This window comes from Calypte anna, chromosome 5A (genome assembly GCF_003957555.1).
Source record: "Calypte anna isolate BGI_N300 chromosome 5A, bCalAnn1_v1.p, whole genome shotgun sequence".
Lineage (NCBI taxonomy): Eukaryota > Metazoa > Chordata > Aves > Apodiformes > Trochilidae > Calypte > Calypte anna.
The window spans coordinates 36507968-36532542 of record NC_044251.1 but is presented as its reverse complement, the minus strand read 5'-3'; the positions used below and the strand labels follow the sequence as shown (position 1 = coordinate 36532542).

The window sequence follows — 24575 nt, the reverse complement described above, 5'->3', positions numbered from 1 at the left end:
ACTTTTGCTCACACTAGCAAGTTGAGTTTTGTCCTAAAGGGCACGTTCTTTTCTAGAAACTCAGCCCATTTGTGCACGTCTGCCCGCAGCTTGTTTTGTATTGCCTGGAGAGGCCCTGACCTGCTTTCATTCTGGGTCAGTGAAACATCTGGATCCCAGTGCTCTCATCTTGCTGCAGAAGCACAAACCACCCCACAGCAGGGCACAGCACTGCACAGCTGCTGCTGAGCATCAGTTCCTGCCCTCAGACTGGCACCACGGATCTTGCTGTGATCCCACTCTGCTGCAAGGTCACTCTGGAGGGGTGGCTGTGGGGTCCATCTCAGCTCATTAAGCTGCTGACAAATCCAGTCCTCTGATCCCTCGCCTCGGTGCTCAGTGGCACGGTGAGTTAGCACGCTCAGTCAGCCCAGCCAGAAGCTATTTTTATTTTTTGCAATGAGCTGTTGGTTGCCTCAGCTCCCTGAAGGATGAGGTTGCTGTGTGGTCACTGAATGTTGAAGTCCTGCCCGGCCACAAGGACAATGGGAAGAGGAACAGGGACCCAACTGTGCCCCTTGGGGGCTGTGGCAGGTAAATGGGCTCATCCAAAACCCACACACTTAAGATTACTCTCTTTGCATTGCCTCTAGGGATGACATGACCATGAGATGGATGTATTCAGCAAGCTGATCTGATTGATCAGAACCATCCCAACCAGTACCTCCATGATAGAAGAGAAGAATACTTTCAGTCAGAAAAGACCTATAGTGATCACTTACTCCGACTGCCTGACCATTGGGCTAACCAAAAGTTAAAGCATGTTGTTAAGGACATTGTCCAAATGTCTCTTAAATACTGACAGGTTTGAGGCATTGCTCACCTCACTGGGGAGTGGTCAAATACTTCACCACTGCCCAGTGAGATGAGCAATGCCTCAAACCTCAAGCCTCAAGTATTTGACCACTCTCTCTGTAAAGAAAGGCTTCCTAGTGGTTTTCTGTTGGATCTGCTGGTTGAACTGACTCACCCTGGTGATTTTTCATCACTACCTCTGGTGTAGGATAGAAGGAGAGGGCATGGCTGGGGCAGCTTGGGATGGAACTGTTCTACTGTGACCACTCAATTTATATCAGCTTAAATAAAATGCTGGCTCATGCTCACCCATGGGAGAAAGCTGCCAGAAGTTGCAGCCCATGCCCTGCCCATTTCTCCATTTTCTGGTCCATCAACCATGGAGCTCTGCACAGTGAGCCAACTAAATGTCAGTTATGTACCTTTTTCTGGACTGTTTTGCTGCTGTATTGGCTCATGTAAGCTGGGATTTATGGCTCCCACAAAGACCAGTCTCAGTGCAAAGGAGATTTGAAGATCATCTGGCTGGAGGTGGTGGGGAAGAGCAGTAACACCACTTGGAGCAGCCTCAAGGTCCTGTGTCAGCCACTCTCCACCAGAGCCCTGGCTCTGCCGGGACTTCATCACTCTTCACACCTGTGTTTCCCCTATCTTTGCCTGCCCCTTCTCATCTGCATGAGTTTCTGCTCTGCTGGGGATTTCTCTGCTCCTGTCTTCCTCCAGATGTTCATTGGGACCATTTGCCCACCAGACTCCGGGGAGGCTCAAGCATCTGCTCAACCAGCCTAGGCCTGATCTGTTCCAACCTCCTCCTACCTCCAGCAGGAACAAGGTCCTGCATGGCTACTGATAACAACTCCATTACAGCTGAGAGCTCCAGGGCTGTGCAATGATCCTCTTACCCTTTTTCTGCTGGTGGCTGCGAAATGTCCCTTTGCCACAGGAGTGTCCTGATTTTACACACACTACAGATCCTTAACTCCCAGAAGAACAGCAATAGTCACAAATTTTTCGCTCTGCCTACAATGTGTACTTCCTTGCTTTTTCCAAGGCAAGCAGTATGTGATACATGATAATACATTTCACTGGCCTACATATCAGTACATATTATCCAGAAATTAAAATCTGAAGGAAGCATTTACTTGATTTCTCTAGAATATGTGCCAGGGATTCACTGTGTGGCAGCCCATGTCAGAAGCAATTTAAGAGTGATAATGAGAGGAGCAGTCCTGACTGGGAAAGGGGACAAGGAGCTATTGCTGCCCTGTGAGGCTGAGGAAGCCCCAAGCTGCAGGAGATGTGATCAGCTGCCTCTGAGCTGGGCTCCCCTCCAGAGTTAGCAGCCAGTGTGGTGAGCCAGCTCACCCTGACAGGTTGGCAGTGGGATGCAGCATTTCTGGAGTGGGAATGGCAGGCTGCATGGCCATGGGGAGGTGTGTGGAAAACAGGGATTGTGTAGGGGCAGGGATGGGATGACAGCAGCGCTGCACCCACCACACTGATTTAACCCCAGCCTTGTGCTGATAGAGGTTCTTCTAGTTTTCATTTTACTTTCTTTCATAGGCCATGTGAGAGTGACTGCAGATGGCCAACAGCCTGATGTTTGAGCTAAACACAAAATAACATGTTTGGGTTTTTCCTTCCCACAAACTGTGAGCACAAATTGTTGCTCTGTGGTCAGCCCTGGGCAGTGGGTGAGCAAGCAAAGCCAGGTACTGACATGTGTCTGGTGGCTGCCTGCACATGATGGGATGGATGGTGGTAAATGTGCTTACAGGAGCAGAAAGTCCCCCAGTACCCAGCTTCAGGGCCTCAATGGGCAAAAATAGCCACGGCTGTCACAGGGAAGGCAATACCAGGGAAGGGTGGGGGCTGGAGCCACGCTTCAAGGGACAAGTCTGTCACACCACCAGAAAATGCAAGAGCTTCTCATTAAGCATGTGTTTCCTTTGCTTTCAGAAGAAGTATTTACAAATATATACCAAAGTGTTTGCTTGGGAGAAGGGGGCTTGGTTAAAGGCCTGCCCTGCTACTGCACAAGTGTTTGGCAGCCCATGGATCCTCATGGTGAGTTTAAGGGAGAGGATATGTCTCCCGATGCTGTTTTTAAAATAGACCAATGTGTAAATGAAAGAGAAATTTAAGGACTCTGGACAATGCAGGACAGCAAACATTTCTCAAATCATGGGAGCTGACCCCTTACAAATTATAACATTGACAGTTTACTAAATATATCTAGAATGCCAAAATAAAAAGCACTAAATACCAAAACAAGAGGTCACTGCAGTCTCTTGTCCATGGGACACTTCCTGATCTGCAAGAGATTTTCACCGCAAGGACTGAAAGATGAAGCAGAGATATAAATTGTATGTGAGAGTCTGCCAGACAGATGGATTTCCATGTTGGCAAATGCTATCAGTTGTGCCTTGGAGGGGCAGGGCCATGCCTGGGTACAGTCCCTGCCTTTCCCCTGTGACCAAAGTCACAGTCAGCCAGAAAATCTTAGACTGAAGACAACGGCAACTTTATACAGGTAAGGACTGAATGAGACTTTCAAGAGAGAGATCAGGATAAATTGGAAAATATTAAAGGTAATGAAAATTTAATAAAAGTTGTATCTTTTCCTTGGAAGTACATTTAATATATAATCTGCTTTTCAGGCTTCTTCAGAAAATCTTACACTGAAGACAACGGCAACTTTATATAGGTAAGGACTGAATGAGACTTTCAAGACAGAGATCAGGATAAATTGGAAAATAATAAAGGTAATGAAAATTTAATATAAATTGTATCTCTTCCCTGGAAGTACATTTAATACAAATCTGCTTTTCAGGCTTCTTCATAAATGCGCATAATTCTTCATATTTATTTGAAATATGTATTCAGCTTGGGTGTTTTTCTGCTGACAGCTCGGTGCAGTTACACTGTTAATAATAATAACAATTATTTAGTGGTATTTACACTGTGATCCTGCTAAGAGACCTGAGCCATGCTGTAAGACTACAGAAAACTGGAAGCAAAATACCTTCCCAGCCCAAGAGCTGAAATCCACTCATAAATGTTAGAGTAAAAAGAACCCTTTTTAGTCTTTTGTATGAAAATGTCAGCTTAAGGGAGTCAGGAGCCAACATCCAGCTGAAATTGTTAGAAACCATAAATCTGATTCTCTCAGTCCTTGTAAATCCCAGCCAACTCATCAGTGAAGAAATAATCATTTGAGAGGGATTCCTAAACATCCCCTTGCACAGGTTTCATTGCAAGTCAGAGCAGTGCACAGAGTTGGGTAGTATCCAGGCAGGCTCATGTTTGCCTGAGCTTAATCCCCTTGCAGACAAAATCCTGCACTTGAATGCATGGAAAATTGCTGTTGCTAATCTTATTTTGCAGAAAAAAAATAATGTACTTCAACCAGCATCTGTCAAGGTACAAGCTTTTAGCTTCTGACTTAGAGGAAATCTTGTATGTATATACACATAACTGTCTGGTAAAGTTTCTGGAATTCCATTTTTTTTCCTCTAAAATTTTCAAGATGCAATAGCAACCTGAATTCCCCTCTTCTGTGTTATGTACCACTGCACAGTATTAGCAGGGCAGTAGACATTTCATAGGCCATAAAACCAGAATGGGCTTAATCCTCTTCTCACACAAGATTTACATTTGTGTGACTGTTAGTAAAGTTGGCAGTAAAGATGTTGACAGAGCTGAGGGCTGGCTGAGGCCCAAGGGCACTGATTTTTAAAGGTGGTGACTGGGATTACTAAATCCTGCTTCCAAAGAAGCCTTAGCCCCACTTCCTTCTCTTGAGAGCTTTTTTTGTTCTGTTTTGAACCAGGGTTGAAAATGGGCTGTAGCCACCCAAGACATGTAATTGTTGGCAGTGGAAGCAGAGGCAAATCTGCTTCCATCTAAATGCTGCCATCTGAGAGCTACCCCAAGGTGCTCTTCCCTAAAGCTGTGCAAGAAGGGTGATTGGTTCAGGATGAGCAGGAGACAAGCACTGACATTTCTGCAGTCTGATTCAGCCCACGTGTGTCCAAGAATTATCAAAACCTGCAGAAAAGGCTTTTTTCTGAAGGTGGCAAGGCCATCAAGAGGTTGAAACAGTCACTGCTCAAAGTGAAACTACTGTAGATCTTTGTGTAAACCTCAGAGAAAGGGCTTCAGGGCTGAGAGGAGGCCACCAAACACAAAAAGAACCTGTAAACTTTTGGGTGCCTACTGCTGATTTACAAGCACTTGAAGGTTGCAGATGGGCTGTTGGAACAATTTTGTGAAGAACCTGCTTGCCCAGTCGTTGTAATTCCATTGTGTGTCCTGTAGGTTTCTGAATTCAGACCTAGCATTTGACCACTACACTGTTTTCTCCAGCTTCTGCTGTGGTTGGATGTGCTTCTTGGCAGGTTTCTCTCACCCAGTTTCTGAAAAATAAAGCTGAAACTGAGATGGCAAACTGCTGGTGTGATGCAATGTGCTTGGGAGCCACCAGCCAACCTTAAATCATGAGGGTAAAGCTGACAAGACCAGTGTGGTCTCGATTGCAGGCTCACTACAGTGCTCTTACACAGCAGTACAAATGCTGCAGCAGTGACTTCTAAGGATAGAAGAGGGAATGTTTTTTATTAGACTGACTACCATAAACAAAAACAAATGGACAAGCTTCTGGGTTTAAGATAAGGAGATTCTAAGTGCAAAACCTTGCCTGATTTTACTGATAAGACTGGGTCAAGGTCTTATGGACTACTAAAGTTCAGCAAGACCTTGAACGGATCTTATCAGGAGACTAATAGACTCCTAAACCACAGCCTGCTAAGCATACTAAGCACATCAGGAATGCAAGGCTTCAACTGGGACCCAAAAAGGCACTTAAGTACCTGAAGCAGGACTTGGACAGGTCAGAAGTACTTCAATAAAAAACTGTGATCCAGGAGACTTCACTGAGCTGGTATTGAAGACTGAGAGTGCTCAGCTTTGACTATTAATTTTCAGGGTGGAACCTGAGGTTAAGTCTCTCTGGGTAACAAACATACCTCACCTGTAACTAAGAAGCTGGGGCACTTTGGGAGGTGTGAAAATGTAAACTGAAGACATTTATTGGTGCATACTGCTTGCATTATAAACAGAGCAAAATAAGCCCTGCCCTGTTCAGAATGCAGGTGCCTGTCCTCAGGAGACTAACCTGGCCTGTCCCTCTCTATGAGTGGAGCACAGTGCCCCTGCTATGAAAATATTTGGGAGTTCACACTAAACTGCATGTCCACCACTGGTGACCTGAAACAACCTCCCTCCTGCAGTGCTGTGTAGGAAGATGTAAGTGCAGAGTGGAGGCTCCTGGCTGCTGCTGTAAGGTTCAGACACTAGGCTGTAAGTGCAGAAATCTCCAGGTTGTCCTTTCTTTAGCTGGGAACCATAGTCACAGACAAAATCAGTTAAAAGAGAACTGAATAAAAGGTGAGGATATTTACTTTGAGGAGTGTAGATTTACTAATTATGAACCTATTCCAGTATATTTGCTAGTTATTAACCTATTTTTCTCTTTTTGAGCTGTGCCTCTCCGTCCTTAAATTAGCTCATGACCTAACAAAGCCTTTTAAGCATCTGCAACTTCAACCATCTAAGTGTTTCCACGGACTTCAGCAGGAACAGTCAGGTGTTAAAAGAAGTGTCCATGCCTGAGTGATTTACTGGATTGCTGTTATACACACTGGGGACACTGTCATACATAATGCTTAGATTAAACAGGAGGGGAAAAGGGAGCATTTCTAACATGATTACAGTCAGATTTCCTTTTATGTTTTGCAGAGAACAGTATGCAAATGCTGCACGTGCCTACATGGATTCAACCTTTCTTTCCTCTTTTTTGATCTTCCTAGTTCTGACAGTCAAGTTGCCTGTGATTACTGGAGAGAAGCTCTCCCCAGGGCATTGGGCCAAAGGCATTTTTTGAAGGGGCGTTGTGGATTTAAGCAACCCCCTGCTCTGCTTCTGCCTACACTTCCCCATACTTTCTCCAATTGCACCTGAGTGGAAATGAGGTGAATCGTGCCTGGGAACTGAGCCAGGGTGAAAATGACTGGAATGGGGAGAGTGCTGCATTTTAAGAGTATCCTGGTCTGGTTGACAACACAACTGCAATGGAAGGAGGGTAACCCAACTGCTCTATCAAAGTGCTGCCAGCAAATATGATGCCTGCAAAACTGTAGCTTTATTTCCTTGTCATTGGTGTGCCAGTAGAGTGGAAGGTAGGAAAGCCCAAAGGTGAGTTTCTGCTCTCACTCCACATTCCCCTTCTCAGTCCTTCAGTCTCCTGTGAGGGATGGGGTGAGCAGAGAGTAGCTGAGCATGGAGGCTGAGGTTTCTGGAGCAGTGCTTGTCCCTTGTTTTCCTGCTGTATCATTCTGTCCCAAGCTCCAGCTTGTGCTGTGTGTTCCATGTCAATGCTGGATCCTTCTGCTCACTCAGTTGTGGTGACATACCTCCTTTTGTGTCCATACCCAAATCAAATCCTGGGAGCAATCCAGCTGCAAGCAAAGTATTCTTCTACATAATTTTGACCTGGCTCCCAACTCCAGTGCACACACTGTGCCAGCACTGCACAGGGGGTTGCACACAGGGGAAAGAGAAAGGTCACCAGGCCAAAGGTTTATTCTGCATGCTTCAGAGCAAACACGACTTGGAGTACCCAAACAAACTTAGTTTACACAGCCATCGTTATCCTTCAAAGTTAACACTTTATCCAGCAGACTTTGGGAATTTGATCTCCCTGTAATGCTGGAATCTAGCTGTGCAAGTTCTGCATCATAGAAGTGATGCCCTACCATGAAGCTGATGACATTCACCCGCATGGGACCTACAAATGTGAAATACTTTAATGCCTTGTACAAGAGATATCCTGCAGCTTCCAGCTCTGTGAGTTTGCTCTTCAGAGTGGTGTGGGAAGGCTGCGACAAGACACTCTGCTGAGCTGACCATATATGGGTTCAGAAGGCACATGAGATTTGGTAGCTCATCTCACCTCTGCTGCAGTTACCTTCACTATTATCAGCTGTAGCCTGCAGCGCTGTTCTGCAGCTCTTCTCCCCAGTGCCCTGTGCATCTGCTCATGCAGCTCATTTTGGAGACAGGCAGTGGGTGAGAGCCCTGCTCTCTGCTTCCAGCCATTATTCACCTTCTCCAAAGGCTGACTGGTGGCAGTCACTTGGTAGCCTCGCTGGCAGCATCCATTTACTTGCCAAAGCAAGGCAAGTAAATCCCTGGGATTCAGGAGTTCCTAGCTAGAAGAGCTGTGTATAAAGATAATTGCTTCACTTCAGGGTGTTGAGATGTAAGGTTTGGTTACAAAGTGGTGTATATGACTCAATTTTACCATTGTGTCCTGCCCCACTTTTTATGGTGTTATGGTTTAATTACTTACATTATGCCTGTCCAATAATGTAATTTAGCATTAATAATACTTAGTGTCATGTCTTCAAGGTGCTTTATGAGCTAGTTATGAAATGCATAATTTAAGTGAAAACAAGCACCTTGGGCTGGGATCTATGCTTCTGTATGGTAAAGCCTGGCAGGTGCCTGCAGAGCTGTACACACTGGGCTGAGGAGCTGTAGGATTCACAGCCAACAGGAAGAAGGCTGAGCAATAATGGGGGGTGAAGTTCTCCAAGTCACAAAAGGTCAAGACTCCATGAGACCTTTGCTGCTGAACTTGATGGCATATGGAGGAGTCTTGAAGTGATCAAGAAGGGATTTGAAATAATCCAAATAACAGAGATTGGCTTTGATATTGTATCTTGAGCAATACTGGACCCTGAGCAACCTGGTCTGGTGGGAGGTATCCTGCACATGTAGAGGGGTTGTAAATAAATGATCTTTAAGCTTTATTCTAACACAAACTATTCAGTGATTCTATGATTTTCTTCTCTCCTTCCTTAAACACAAGATTGATATCTGGCAATCAAAAGTAGTAAATCAGTCAGAAGTTAGGAAACTACAGCACAGCCCGAATGCATCCCTTTGCCTTCAGCCATGTCTATGGAGGGTCAAAGACACTATACTGTCATTAATCCTCAAAAAAACTAGTAAAGAACTGCACAAGGAGTACTCATGTTGATTTGTTTCAAGTACAGCATGAATCAGAGCAGGTGTTTGCCAAGGCAGGGTAGTCAAGTTGTAACCAGCTTTGATTGATGCTTCTGAAAGTCAGTGTTCTTGGGCTCTGAATGAAACAAAAAGGTACAGGGATTTACTTTCACATGGAAAAGAAAAAAAATCCTTATAAAAAAATCAGGGCTCCAAATCTGGCAGAACTTCTTTAGACACATCTGTAGGTATAAAGAGAAGCTTGACTAGGTAGGTACATTTGGATTTTTAGACTCCAAATACAGACCCTCAAATGCTTCCACTTTTTAAAGTTTGTTGATATTTTATCAGCACAGATTGAGGAGCAACTCAATGTATTGGCTCTGACAGGAAGTGGCTTTTGGAAAGTTCCATTTTTCTTTGTATATCTGGCTGACCTCTGGGTCTGTAAAGCAAATCTCCATCTCAATATTTATATCTTCTCACTTGATGAAGTAGAAGGCCAAAGCTATCCAGTATCAAATAGAAATAAGTCTAAGAAAACCCTTCCTCTCCCCCCTTCAGAAAGAAGCTCCTCTGAAATTCTAAAACCCCCCAATTTGCTCAATTTTCAAAAAACTGACCCCCATTTACTCTTCCAGACATCTGGCTGGGCAAGGCCAGGTGATCATGTCCTGGGAGATGGGGAAGGAGCCTGCACTTGTAAGAGTGGAAGGCAACTGCTTCCTGGGATCTGAGTGTCCGGCAAAGGGAGCTGAGCTGGGAGAGGGCTATGAAGTCTGTAAGAACTGGAGAGGTCTCCAATTTTTGCCCTTTTTATACCTGATTTTCTAAATTCAGTTTGGGGATGCTGCCAACTTGTAACAACACACAAGCCTTTTATGTCTTTGATCTATGACTTCTGATCCCAAATCTTCCCGGACAAGGAAACAGTTCTTATCAACACATGGGTTTTCTGACTTGCTTCCAGCACATCCCTTTACCAAAGCACAGACACACATAGTGTGTCTCGCTGTGCCTGGCTGTTTCCACGGGTGGAATGAGCAGCTCTGTCTCTGTTAGTGCTGGGAGGGAAAACACTGGGAAACCTGAAGCACAAAACCCAAGCCTGGTGAGGACAGGAGTGTGTGGAGAGCTGGTGACTGTCCCCTTGCTCTCGCTGGGCATCCCATGGCAGACACACAGACGTGGGGCTCTCTGGGGGTGTTCTGGCAGGGAACTGGCATCCTTGGGTGGGAGGTGTGGGAGTTATGGACTCAAATGGTTTGGGTTGGAAGGCACCTTGAAGATTGTCTAGTTTCAACACCCTGACACGGGCAGGGACATCTCCCACCAGCCCAGGTTGCTCCAAGCCCCATCCAACCTGGCCTTGAACACTTCCAGGGATGGGGCAGCCACAGCTTCTCTGCGGGAACCTGTGCCGGTGCCTCTCCACCCTCACAGGAAAGATTTCCTTCCTAATGTCTAATCTAAATCTCCCCTCTTCCAGTTTGAAACTGTTGCCTCTCCTCCTGTCGCTACAAAAAGTCCCTCTCCAGCTTTCCTCTATCGCATTCAGGTAGTGGAAGGTTTTATAAGGTCTCCCCGGAGCCTTCTCTTCCCCAGGCTGGACAACACCAACTCTCTCAGCCTGTCCTCACAGGAGGGGTCCTCCAGCCCCCTGATCATCTCCGTGGCTTCCTCTGGGTGCAAAGCGACTGCAGCTCCCTGCCCGCAGCTCCCTGCCCCGGGCTGACACCAGACGCGTCTGCGAGATAGGAGACCGCCCCAGGGAGCCCCCCCAGCCCCGGCACGCTGGGCCCTCCCGCCGCGGCGGGCGGAGGCGGAGCGCCGGCCGGGTCGGGCCGGGCCGGGCCGGGCTGCGGGGGCCGCGTCCGCGCCGCCTTCCCGCCCGCTGGCGGGGACCGCGCTCGCTCGCTGGCAGCGGCCGGGGCGGGGAGCGGTCGGTCCCTCCTCCTCCTCCTTCTCCTCCTCCGCCCGCCCTCGCCGCCGCCACCCGCGCCCGCCGCCGCCGATGCCGGGACTGCGTCCGCGGTGAGTCTGCCCCGCCGGAGCCGCCCGCGGGAAGTTGCGGCGCGGCCCGGCTCAGCCTTTGTGCGAGGAGCGGCGGCTCAGCCCGACCCGGCCCCACTCCCCACCGCCGCGGCGGTACCTGCCGCTCTTTGTTCCCGTCCGCCTTTGTTCCCTCGGTGCCGGCTTCACCTTCGGCACCGCCCGCGTCCCCCCCTTGTCTCCCTCCTCCCCGCGGGACGCCGCTGAACAGGAGGTGCGGGGAGACCCCGCTGCCGGAGCGGCTTTCTCCCCCTCTCTCCCAGCCCTTTTGCCGCGGAAAAGAGGAAAAACAAGTGCGGGGCAGCGGCGGGAGCTGGCTCGGGAGAGCGGGGGAGCGCGGCGGGGCAGGGCCGGCGGCGGGAGCCGGGTCTTGTGTGAGCTCCCGCCTCCGACGGGCCCTGCCCGCCCTCCCGGAGCGATGTCCGCCCCTCCCGCGGCGGTGTCCGCCCGGCAGCTCCGCCGGCAGAGTTTCCCCGGCTGAAAGCCGGAGTCGGCATCTCCTGAGGCGGAGGGGAGTGAGCCCTGGAGAGGGGTCGTGCAGGTACGCAGTGCTTCCTTGCTCCCCCGCGCCTGGCATGGTTATCACTTTTGAAGGCGTTATCTCTTGGGTTGTGTATTTGGAAACTGGCGGCGGATACTTCATCCAGGCAAAGTTCTCACCAGTGAGAAAAGGAGTAGCTGCTTCCCTGCGAAGTACAGGCAGGTACAGGCATTGCTTCAGTCGCTGTCTCACCAATACCAGATCGCTCTGCTGCCCTAGGTTGTCTGCTGAGGGGTTTGCGCTTTCTGTTCTTCCCACTGCACTTCGGCACCTTTCTCTTCCCCGCCTTGCGTGCCATCCTCCCTCCTGCCTTCCTCCCCTCCCATCTTTCAAGGACTCCTGGAAGCCTCCTGCTTCCTCTCGGAGCAGTTATTGCGGATCTGTGTTACTGTGGCCCATGGGATGCGACACGTGGGGCATCTCTAAGTTGTATCAGGTGCTGTGTGTCTGTGGATTTCAGAGGAAGCTCCCTGTCCTCCTTTCACCTCAGTCCTCTCCCTGCTTCCCCTCAAAATGGGGTCATTTTTCTGCCTTCATTTTTTCCCCTGAGATCTGCTGGAGGAACTGGGAGGTGGAGCAGGTGCTCTATAATAAGCTCCTTGGCTTATTCAAAGTGTGCAGAGAAAAAACTTCGAGCAGATTTGTTTGGGGGTTTCTGAAAACCTCTTTATGATCAGTGACTGTGTGTTCCTCCTATCTCTGCTTCCCTCTTTCAGGGTGCCCAATGTCCCATCTGTCTTGTTCCCCTCTTTCCATCATTCATTCCCACGTTATCCTACCTCTCAGCTTTTGGCGCAATCTCCTGTCACAGGACAGACAGACAAAGACGTAAGTGCCACGTGCTGGCTCTTGGCTAGTTATTGCAACTCTTGGCCAAGCCAACACAACTGCAGCTCGGCGGGCATGTCTGTTTATACCTCTGTTTGAAATGCAATACCTGCAGGAGGGACACACGTGGCCTCTGGCGCCTGGTTAGATGAGTCACGGGCTTCAGCCACTTCTGGGGTGGTTTTATAGCTCCGAGGAGCTCGGTGGTGGCTGTGAATGCTGTCCACAACAACAGTATCCACCACCCCACAGGCACATGCACAGCCACCTCATGCTGAAATCAGGGCAGCCTAAATAATTGATTTCCAAGGCAGAAGAAGGGACGTCATAGCAGGAGGGGAATGGGGTGGTGTGGAGTGAGCGTGCGGTGGCAGGGGAGCAGTGGCCCTGGTGTCTGCCAGCAAGGGTGGTGGGGACAAGTTGAAGCAGAGAGGGATGGGCAGGGACACACAGAATGGTGAAAAATCAGTGGTGACACCAATAAAACCTATTAAGCTGTACTGATGGGTACAGCAGCAATGTTTGAGCTTCCCTTGTGCAGGATGCTCTGCAAATACAAATTCACAAGTGTATAAATCATGTTCTTCCCTTCTTCATAATGAAGGGCAGTGAATAATAATTGCCTTTTTACTCTAGGTATCTATAAAAAATTATCAAAGGCCTTTTATTTAAACAGTTCTTTACAAATAACCTCAGGAAACTGTATTTTAAGTGCCCCTGATACTATACCTTATTAAGAACTGAGCATGATGGTTTAAGAGAGGCAAAGAAACTTCTTTTTTCTACAGCAGAAGCTGATCAAAAGTTCATTAAAATAATCAAGAGCTTTGTTGGTGTCAGTAGCACTCGGCTGGTCTCATAGTGAGCTAGCTATTTTTTATTTATTTGTCAGGCAAATATTTTAAGCATAGACACAATGAAGTAATTCAAGAAGTGGCATGCATTACTGGCTAATGATCTAATAGGTTGAAAATGCTTTATCTCCCTAGTCATTAATTTTAAGTTATGTGATGTAAGGGAAAGTAACAAAAGAAAAAAAAAGCCTCACTACTATTAAAAACTCCTTTGCAGTTTTTATCTATGAGTTTTATGTTACTTCTTCTGATAGGTCTCTGGGGAAAGTTGCTTCCTGTTTCATGAGAAAAATGCTTTGTTTCAGGGGGAAAAATGGGCCAGTTTAACCATTTTACTGAGTTAATTATATACATTGTAAACCCCCTTTACTAGTAATTAATTCCACAAACAGTGAGTTCAGCTCTGCTCAGTTCCCTCGCCATCTGATTGTAGGAATGAATTAAAGAAAAATTCCCAAAGAGAGCATGAAGAAGCACAGCTTGGAAGATCAGGTATAAAGAGCCTCATTCATTTTGGTTTATCTGTAGTACAGGGATATGCCCTTACTCCATGAATCATCTCCTGACATCTGTTTGCTGCGCTGTTTTCTTAGCAACTGTGGCTCTGTTTTAGATGTGGACTCTCAAAGGCTGGGTTTGTACGGAGAGATGCAAGAGGCAATCCAAATGCTTCCTAGCACAGCTATGCCTTTCAGCCTATTTACCCAATTTCTTTTCTTCCCTGGGGCACAATAAATACTGGCTTTAAAAGTCTACCAGCTGAGGTGCTTATTCTGTGCATGTGCAGAGAGATGTTTATCTCTTGCCTTACCACAACTGAAGAGTTTCCCTAAGATGATCTGGCAGTGTGGGAGAGCACCTATCAGGTTGTGATGTGCTGTGTTGTTTTTCGTCTTGAAAGAATGAGCCATGTGTGCCTCCATGCTTGCTCTGGCTTTCCTGCTGTTTATTTTGAAATGCTGTGACTTTTAGATGTGGGAGAGGACGTAGTTGGAGGAGCCTGTCAAAGTAGACCCACTTCTAGGGGGTGGTGGTATGGACCCACTCCTAGCAACGTGCCTGTTAGAACAAGTGGTGGGATTAGGGGGTGGGATTATACCTGTGGAGTGTGCAGCTCCATATGAGTAACACTTCAGGACTGGATCCATAAGCTGTGATTAAAGGGAAGGTGACATTTCATACACCTCTCACCTAAGCTTGCTTTGCTTGAATTTCATCCTTGGCTAGTGTGGGTGGAAGACTCCTGTAAGTAAGACAGAGGTGGCCATGTAACCACTAGGAGAATAGGTTAATCTGATTTTTTCCAGCTGTGTTCTGTGGAAGGGATCAAGACCTGACTTGGGTCTGGGAGAGCCTTTTACTTCAGCTCTTGTGGCTGACTTTGTCTGGATTCTAAACATATGTCTGGGAGTACAAGTGGTATATCCATTCTAAGGGACAAACTAAGTTTACCTTGCCTACTCCAGTGCCTACGTGCATCTTCCCCTGGAGGAGCAGGGGATCATACCTGCAGTAGCAGCTGCAACTACTGGACTATCAGTCAAAAAAATATGGTGCATGGTACCCCACAGGGTGTGGCTTAGACTGCTTTACCCTTCCTGGACTGACTTGCACCCCATGGAGCATGAAGGGTGTCAGCAGCAAGTAGTCATTGTGAAGGGTGAAGAAATTTTGGCCTGGGTTAATGCTGAGAGGGCAGAAAGCATCTGATGTCCAGAGCATTTTGTCTACAAATGGATTTCAGAGTGGAGGTGGGAAGGCTAAACACATCTCTGAATACGGGCCAGCTTCCTGCGACCTTCATGGATCGCATATAAGTCCCAGATTTAGTGAGGATACCAAGAAGACATCCTCTATAGATCACCTAAATCACAGTGTTGACAGCAGGAGATGAAGCAAGATGCTTCTATGGAGATTCCAAAGGAACAGGAGAGGGGCAGAAGTGGGGAAAACACTTCTGTTTAGTTCTTGTGTGTTCTGCACACATAAGAAAAGAGCATAAAGTTGTGCCTGGGAAAGGGCTAGTACAGAACAAGTTGTTATCTCCCTACATGAAAGGAAATGGGGCAGAGTTTTGACTCTGGGCTTAACTTCAGCCTCTAGTAGAGAGGCATGTTTGCTTTCTAACCCTCCTGCAGCCTGCTGATAGCTCCCAACACAATGCAGCTGCACAGATTGGCTCAAAAGGTTTTTAAGGAGTTGCTGATGCTGATACAAGTAGTGTTTGTGGCCAGGGATGGTGAAGGAGAGAAAAGAATTATATTGGTTATTTGAGCTTCACAGTTCAGGCTTCTAGTTCTATTAAAGGAAGTGACAATTAGGCAGAAAACAAAGCACTTGTAATCACTTACATGGGAGTGTAGGGAGGAGGCAGAAATGTGGGTTCTATTGGAATAAACTTAGCATTCTGAATCTTTTGGCCTGTCAGTTGCCAGGAGAAAGACAGGATGTTGGAGAATGATGGAGTGAAAGGGCAAGGTAGAGAGGGGAATGAGTATGCTGCTGAACATGCTTTGTGGTCTGTGGCAAATGACCTGTGTACAGCTGGCCATGGTGCAGTTGTAAAGACACTTCAGAACACTTCAGGGTTTGGTTCAGTTTGTATTACTGATACTTCTGTGTTGGATTGTTTTTTGTTGTTAATAACCACCTACATGATGCAGGGAGAGGAATGAAAGCTGACCCACAAGCAGCATGTCCTGCTTCTTGGAGGCTCTTGTATAGTGAGCAATGGTGGAGCTTTGCTGGCCAGAATATTTGGTGAAAACTTCAAGTCCAAGGACTGAACAAAACACAACTAAGCCAGGCCCTGTTGGTGAAGGTGGTTGCATATTGTCTAATTACAAGGTGTTGATGAGGGGGGGAGGCACAGAGCACATGCACAATGTGTGTGTGGTAGAGATGCTCTTTCTCACTGAAGTGTAAGCCCAGGGGTGTGTTTCTTTGCTTACTGCTTTTTGCACATCTTAAAAGGCTGCTGAGCTACATCATTAACTTCATGAGAGACTGTTCTCCAGATTCCTTTCGTAGTCACTAGAGAGGAGCAAACACTTTTGGACTGTGATTCATCCACACTGAATTGGACATCTAAAAATACATCGGACAAACTGCCCTAAAAGTGCCTGTTTCTGTCCATTGTTTCTGCAGAGCTCAAACAATGAAAGCTCATGGAGGCATCTTCCTTGTAGCTGTTCGGTGTCAGGAGACCTGAATCTGAGCCAACATGTCCAGTATCCCAGCAGAGATTCACGGGAGGCCCCTGGTGCCCTTGTTTGCACCAGGCTTGGTGCCTGTGTGGTCTATGCAGTGTAAGGCAGTGTGCATGATGGGCTTTACCTGAGACTGGAGAGAAGGCAGTCCAGTTCAATGCCATCCTCCTCCCCTGGTCAGTCATTGGATTCAGAAAAGCACTGGGCTGGACCCACAGCACTAGTCTTCTGGTATAAATAAGAGGCCAAAGGGGATTTGCAGAGTGGCTTTTGCAAGGCTGCACATCAGGTTAGTGGCAGGGGTGGAAGCAATGAGGGTGACTGAAGCTCCCAGAGGTGTGCTCCTTCCCTTGCCCCACCTCCTTGCAGCTGCCTTGTGATCTGCTGCTCTCCCTGGGGTAAGTCTGACTGCCCAGCACTTGCTGGCGGACCTCACCTGGTAGGTACTGATTTCTTTTTTGTGAAAACTTTTTGCAAAATTAATAATAGGCTGTTAGTCATCCTCCTTTCCCTGTCTTTTCTCTGCCAAAAATCCATAGTTCTGGTACATAATGGAATTATTGTGTTTCCATTGGGCTGGTGTGGATGGTAGGTCTTTCCCAACCATGACAGTTCTGTGATTGTGTGTTTGCTATCAGTCTGCAGCAAACTGCTAGACCTTGAAGGAGTAAATGTGCTCTGCTTCAGGCTCACAGAGACCCAAGGCAGCATGCATGATTATTCAGTGGTGTGCAGATAATGTGCAGAAACTCTTTAATGTGATGTATCTAAAACTTGCATTGTGCACCTTAATGGGAAGCTCAGGGAGCTTTGGAGCTGCACAGGGAGCTGTGACCTGGTCTGCTCTGAAGTGCTGATGCTGCCACTGTGTTATTTAACACAGAAATAAAAACCATCGGCTCTTTTGGAAAAAGCCTCACTTATCTGAACAGGTAAACCAGGTAGGTTAAGGATAAAATTCCTCCTGTACAGAGAGCCAGTATACAGCAGAAAGATTTCCTTTGCTAAATGAGTTGAGGGGGAGAATTTGAAGCAATCTGCTCATATAGCAGAGATATGAAGTACAGGCAAGTACCAAGTTTTAAATGGATCCTGTGCACTTCTGATTTTGGACAAATACCAGAGCATTTGTCTATCTTTTTTGAAATGTGAGAAAGAATATGATAAAAAGTGAAATAGAAAAAACACATTGTATGAGCTGGGATTTGATTCTGTTTGAAGTTCTGCTTAGGTCTGGTGGTGAACGCCCAAGAGGTGAAACAAATTGCAATTCGATCCCAGAGAGAACAGCTGGGAAGAGGAGGGCAAGAGCAAGCTATTAAATAAGAGTTGGGAGAAAAGCCAGTCTCCAAAAACAAACACTGAAGATCAATTCAAGGTATTTCCTTGTATTGTCATCTGCTTCATCAACCACTTGTACTGTAACATGTGGTATCACCGTTAGTGGACTGACAGGTTTAGGGTTGGTTGTTTTTTTTTTAAAGAAAAAAAAAAGTGCCTGATATATTGTTTGCAGAGTTGTTTCTTATGCAGAACTGGGAGGGATGTTAGTGATGAAATACCCCTGGGATGGGGAAAGTGGAGCTTGTTTTTGTAAGAAGGAAGTAACAGCAGAGCCGACTTAGTTTCGGAGGAGTGAAAAACCTGAATTTTCTTCCTGGGTATGTTCCCAGGGCACCTCAGTAGTTCTTGAGGGGGAGGAAGCAGGCACTTGTGCAACATAGGTGTGAGCAAACTGTTTCTGCAGAGCAGTTGTGCCATACTTGGTCTGTAGGTAGACTTGGAATGGCTTTACAGCCATGTGAATGAAAGCTTCACCTTTGAAAAGCTTGGAGGTGACTTTGAACGTGTTCCTTCTTTCAAAGCTTCTCCAAAAAACTCAGTGCAGGCATTTACTGTACCAAAAGCCAGTACGTGGACTGTAAGGAAATTGAAGCATATCCTGTTCCAAGGGCGGTCACACGCCATCTCCTTGCTGGAGTTTCGTTCTGGACGGTGTCTCCGAGCGGAACGTCTCAGCAGACTGTACAGAAGATGCCTGAGTGGGCTGGAGCTGGCCCGGGTGGCCAGATGTGGCTTGTGGCTTACCCCAGGGGCTTGGCCCTGGCCTCACCCTGGCTGCCCAGCCTGGCAGGGAATGGGTCTGCAGCTCCCCTTATGCAACGTGCCTACTCTGTTGCTTGACTGAACTTGCCCATAAGTACCTTTTGCGTCAGTAATATCACTGCCAGTCAGTGAGGGAGACGCTCACGGGCATTTGTCCCGTTTTGTCTCCACTGGAAGAAGTCCTGATCCTCAAAGAAAGCAGCCTGGTCAGGTCTGTGGTTCAGACACTGATGAGGAGACCCCAGCCCCTCAGAGGAGGAGGATGCCTGAAATAAGTAAAGCATCATTTACTCTGGGCTATTTCTGATTTGGAGTCCTTGGCTATTGCATCTCTTTTGTTTGGTTTGTTTTGTTTGGGTTTTTTTGTGTGTGTGTGTGTAGTGAGAACAGTTTATTCTAGCAGGTTAGTGTGTAGCACCAAGTTCTTTCTCTTGGGTTGTCTGTGTGTAGTTTGGCTGTTGGGGATTCTCTGGCAACAGTGTTGGTAAGAATAACAATGTTTGGCCTGGTTTTCACTGCACACAAAAAGCTACTCTAGTGGCCTGAGACTATGCTATTAAGTCACAGAGATTTAGGTGTGTGGTTTTTTTTCTCCCCTAAAACAACTAATTTGAAAGCAAAATGAAAGGCATTTATTTGTCTGAAGCAGTAAACAGAAGTGCTTTACTTAGTGGAGCAGTGTGGAGGCTGTGCTGAATTGCCCAAGCAAGGCACTGGTTTTCTCCAGCAGCAGAGGGTCAGTCAGAGTGGGATGGGAGACAACACTGTGGAAAATCCCTTTTCAGATCTGCAAAACCCACACAGGCATGTGAGCATGCAGGCTGCATTTGTAGAAAGTCTGCTCTGTCCACAATCCTTGAAGTTCATGGGGCAGAAGGTATAAAACCAAACAAACAAGAACCTGACTTCCACTCTCAGGGGAGTTTTCAGCTGGAAGAATTATATGGATATGTAAAATTCACTCCTTGGAGAGGTGGCCCCTCCAGATCAGAGCAGAGGTGTGCTAGGGGATGGGTGGTGGTTTGCATTGCTGTAGCCTCAATCAGACACGCTTGAGAAAGAAGCTGATGAATTCACAGCTGGCAGGCTAGGACCTATCATTTAAATTGTAATTTGCCCTTCAAATTTGGCAAGCTTCTTTTGCCATTTGCTTGGCAAATCTCTCCTTTGTGCTCTCCTTCTGCCTGTGTAAAAGCTGTGAGCGCTGCCCGAGAGAGCTACTTGCAGTAGATTCCTTTTCTCTGCTATATTTAGTGATCAAAACAAGTTCGTGATCTTTACAGGAATACTGCCAAAGCAGATAGGTTTAGCATGAGACATGCCCTTTCTCTTTTGGCTCCCAAACAAACATTGCATTTCACTTTCCTCCCCTTTCCTGACACCATCCATGGCTCTGTCTGCAGAGTTGTGTTGCGCAAACATTGTGCTGCTGCTTCCAGTGATTTTGCTCAGTAAGAGCAAGTTCCCCCTTTAGTTAAACTCCTATGTATAGATTGCCACTATCCCTACTTTTCTCTTGTCTTCATTTCTTGAAAGAGCAGATTCCTGCTTTTCAGGAAGATCTTTCTGAACAAGAACAGCCTTATTATTTAATTGAGAAACTCCAGGCCCTTAGTTGCTTGGGTGAGTTTTACTCCACAGAACAATGTTTGTTAACATCTGACTGTATCCTTTATTTGGGGAAAAGGGAATTAGGAAGGCAGTGGAAAGGAAACATTTGTATTCCTTCAAAGGGAGAATATTACTAGGAGCCTCATTCTCATTAATATCATGTCATTAATACAAATCAGGTGTAATTATTATATACTGCTGTTTTAAATACCTTTTGTGATGTGTAAAGTGTTTCCAGTATTCATGGGAAGCTGGATGTGAGTCACTGACCAAAGAATTCCATTTGCATTTCAGGTGGAAGATAGAAATGTCTGTAAATAAAATAAAGAACCTCTTGCAATACTTCTTGCTTGATTAAAGCAGGTGGCATTGCCCAGTTTGCTCTGATCCGGCAGTCCCCTGCGTGAGAGTTAAACTTGCTCTGATTGCAGGCCATGCCCTCCCCCTTCCCTGCCCTTCCCTTCCCTTCTTGATTGTGAAAACTGACTCTGGGCCAGGAAGCTCCGAGGAAGGGCTATGATGAGCTGTGCACAGCCCTTCTCTTTTGAGATGGGAACTGCACGCCAGAAGGTCAGAGGTCTGTCTGAGCCCCGCGGCGCTGGGACTGCTCTGGCCACGTTGCACCCTTTCCCCTCACTGAGATGAGGACAGGCAGAGTGTGGCTACTCATCATGGTGCTTGGCTACCATCCTCACCTGAGCCCAGCTAGCCTGGAGCACGGGGGTCAGAGAGGGGCAGCATTTGTGTGAAAATGGCTCGTAGGGGTGAAGTGACAGCTGCTGTCATCTCATTCTGTGCTTTCCTAGTTATCCAAGAGGGTAGGAAGAGGTTTTTGTGCACTGGATGTATTTCCCAGGTACGCAGTGTGGATCTTGAGCCAGCTTGTGCTTCTCCTGTTGTTTTTATGATAACCCTGCCCCGCAGCCCCGTTATCTGCGGGAAGTGGCCTTGGGCTGTGCCATGGTGGGGAAGCGTGTGAATGACCCCAGATTTGGAAAAACTTTTCCACTCTGGCCCTGTGGCAGCACACCATGGAAACACCATGGCTTTTTGCACATAACTGGGGGCTTCTGGGCGTTGCACAGGCAGTTTTGGGCTGGGATGTGCCTATGGGCTGTATGTATTGGAAGCTGAATTGTCATCCAAACCCTTGGCTCTGATGGAGCCATGAAGTCCCCATAGCATTTTTGGCCTCCTGCCCAGCAGTGTACCCAAGGGTGAGCAATGGGCATGGCATCAGCTTTCTTTTTACATTAACAACTGTGATTTTGAGTTCTGAGTGGTTCCTGGTTTTAGTAACAATGTGGGAAGGCATAGAAACCAACTGAATGTTTTCTCCAACTTTAGTGAGTATGAATTGCCACTGCATTTCTACTTGGGAGGAGATGAATGTGAGATAGGCTCTTAGTCTGGCAGCAAACAACTGCATCAGGCACCTCCATGGGTTAGCTTTTCTGAATGTGTGAACAAGGCTTAGCTTTGTTAATAAAAGTGTTTGTATACATGTGTGTTCACAACACCGTGGATTTAGAGCAGTTTTCCAACTGTGTCATTGTAACAGGATGACTGATATATTACTACCCCCTCCCCAAAGAAAGAAAAGGTCAAGAAAGACACTTTCCTAACCGTGTTTTTAAAGTGATTAATGCAATGAGAAGATCCATTGTGTTTCTGTAACAGGAAGTATTACTGATGTGTAAATCAAAGACAAACCAGCAACATTTTCTGGCCTTAAAAAGTGGTGTGTTTTTTGTATACTCATATGCTTGTCCTGGCACATTTTCAAAAGTTATAAATAGATCACTGGGAAGTCCCTGGAAAACAAAAATGTACTGCTGCTGATTGTCATAAATAAACTAATAAGAGATGTCTTAGTCTTGCAGTCCTTATTCTGTGGAGAAGTCCTTACTTGTGCATATAGTTTCACTGTGTCTGTTCACGTGAAGCAAGACTATTTCTGTGGAATTGGGGTGTAGTTTTGTGTCCATCTCTGTTTGATCTGTCCATCTCTGATTAGATCCTGTAGATCTAATGATCTTTGGCCTTGGTTATTTCTGAGCAGAGTTGCTCAGGCTTTTCCAAGCTTTTCCTTTTTCAGTTCCTTCACCTCCAGCTACTCATAGCTTAAGAAGACCCAAGGCCACAATTGTTTCAGCATTGTCCCTCCAGTGCCACATGCTGTAATACCACTTAATAAAGGACTGGCTGATACCCATCTGAGTGCTATAGGGTATTATGTAGGATGAGAAGATTAGAGGCTCTTTTTCCTCTCACCTTCAAGGTGATGGAAACCTGATGGAAGGCCTTTTCTTCCTCCAGAAAAGTGCAGAGTTTGCCATTATTTCTTACTGGATGGTGACAATTTTTTTTTTTTCTGCCAGGCAGAAAGAGGTTGTTGGCTCCTTAAGGAGGGAAGTCAAGGTAGATCTGTCAATGGTGCTGTCCTGATTTTTATTACCTGAGGATCTGGCTTTGAAGGGAAGGGGATCAGCATATTTGCAGCTGTGGACATGTATACAATCTGAGATTGCCCACAAGAGCAATGTTGGGAAGCATTTCAAATATGGGAGGGATGAACTTCAGTCTGGAGTAGGACCTTAAGAAAAGAGAGCTTCTTAGTGTAAGGGTTTTTAATGAAAATGCTTTAAACAGACTTTCCTCCCCAGCCCTGACAGTAGGTGAAAAAATCAGGAGACCATTGTAAATGAAGTGTTGAGGAGAAAGCATGGCCATCAAACTTCCCTCACTTAATAGAGGTGTGAGTACATTGGAAGGGAGAGGAAAAGAAAATGTTGTAAAAAAAAAAAAAAAAGAAAAACCCAAGCTGTCTTCATGTAAGATATTTTCTGTGATAATTCTTTAGGTTGTGGTACCATGATTTCAATCCTAACAATTTGCCTTCAGGGAGGCTGGGACAGACTTAGTAAATAGTGTATCAAAAGTAGGTGGCTCAGCAGCACTTAGCAGCTCCCAAAAGTTGCACTTCTGAATCTTACTGCTTATCTCTGAATGTAAAGAGAATTGAGATCTTTGTTAATAACCAAAAAGGAAAAGGGTCTTCAGTAGGTCTGCATTGTAGAGCTCTGTCTCCTTTGGACTAGTTCACCAAAGATAAAAATCTGCCATTTCTGTTCATGACGTTGGCTCGGCTGAATAAATGAGTAATAATAATCTGTTGCTAGGAACAGACTTCAGTTTACATATAGAGGCCTCTATGGAGGGAAAGTCTTGAATCCCTGAGTGGCTCATAAATAATCAGTGGCACTTCAAAGGAGGAAAAGTAAAAACAAGGGGTTGGAGATGCCCTACGAAGATGTCTGTATTTCTTATTGCAACACCAGTGGAAAGCATGTAGCCAACGTAATGGGGAAAATATGGGGCATGTGTCTACAAAGGCAAAACCAGTGAAGCAGGGATTTACTGGCTGTGGGTTATAATACTCTGCAACCTCTAGCTGGGCTTGTTTGCAAGGTATCTGCTGCTTTCAGCTTTAAGGAGTGTACGCCTGAGCTAATTTCATGCCACATGATTTTTCCAAGATTCCAAGGCTCATGGGGAGGGCTCAGAGCGTGCATCCTGCTGCACTGTGTAGGTAGCTGTAAACTCAGAGGCTACAAATGGTCTTACCTGGGAAAGTACAGAAAGCATGCCAACTAGTTTACCTTGCTTTCTAATTAGTGTGCAGAGATGTTTTGTACAAGTAACCTTAAATGATTAATGAAATATGCATTTTATATTTTGACTGCAGTTACATGCTATTTTGAAAACAGCAACAGTTTCACTGTAGAGGAGCATACTGTATAGTTGTAATTTTTTTTTTCAAACTTGGAGCAGCTGAAAGACAAGGTTTGCAAACCACCCTGATCCCAACTGTGATGTTAAGGCTATGACATTTCTAGTCCACTGCCTGCTCTCAGGTTTCTCTTTATCAATGTGCCTGTGTCTGTGTGCTAATACCCAGTGATTTTTTTTTAAAATCTGCTGGCTAATTTCAGCTGAATTTGAAAAAGACAGAGAGTTTCCAGGGAAGTTAAGTTGTAAGTATGTTATATGACTGCACTAATGGTCTAATTTCCACCTATGTTTTTAGGTGCCCATTTTGAAAACAGCTGGGGAGGGAAGAGGTGCTCTTCAGTACTCACTAGAGCAAAGTCTGGGTTTGAGCCTTACGAGTGCCCTCATCATGGGAAGAGCTTTTGTTGGTGTCTGAACCATCTGAGCTGCAGGTTGAGCTCAGGTGCTCAAGGCACCAGTGGAAAGTTTTTCTCTTGAACAGGACATTTGTTATGCACCTTTCTTGTGTGACTTCTCCCATGTTGAAGAAGAGATGAGCTCACACAACAGCTTTGGTGCAATTCATGTAAGTTAATCAGCAGAAAGCAAAGCCATTGGAAACAAAGTCGCAGTGTTCCTGGAGCTCTCTTTTTGGCTCTGTGATATTTCACAGGTTATTCCACAGGTTATCCC

At 46.3% G+C, this 24575-nt stretch overlaps 1 protein-coding gene and 1 long non-coding RNA gene across 3 annotated transcripts in view; both read left to right on the top strand.

The window, feature by feature from the left end:
• Nucleotides 1-3294: 3294 nt before the first annotated feature.
• On the top strand, nucleotides 3295-7243 carry LOC115598446. Of its 2 annotated transcripts, none has more exons than XR_003987659.1 (3): nucleotides 3295-3367; nucleotides 3495-3541; nucleotides 6634-7243. It is a non-coding gene; the product is annotated as an uncharacterized LOC115598446 (long non-coding RNA). The 2 variants fall into 2 exon arrangements; XR_003987660.1 differs by having other exon boundaries at nucleotides 3495-3599.
• Nucleotides 7244-11321: 4078 nt separating this feature from the next.
• The window catches only part of LOC103535033 (nesprin-2), a 177863-nt gene continuing 164609 nt past the window's right edge, over nucleotides 11322-24575 (top strand). Inside the window, exon 1 of the mRNA XM_030452086.1 lies at nucleotides 11322-11662. The gene's annotated coding sequence lies outside the window, so the exon portion shown is untranslated. The remainder of the gene's footprint in view (nucleotides 11663-24575) is intronic.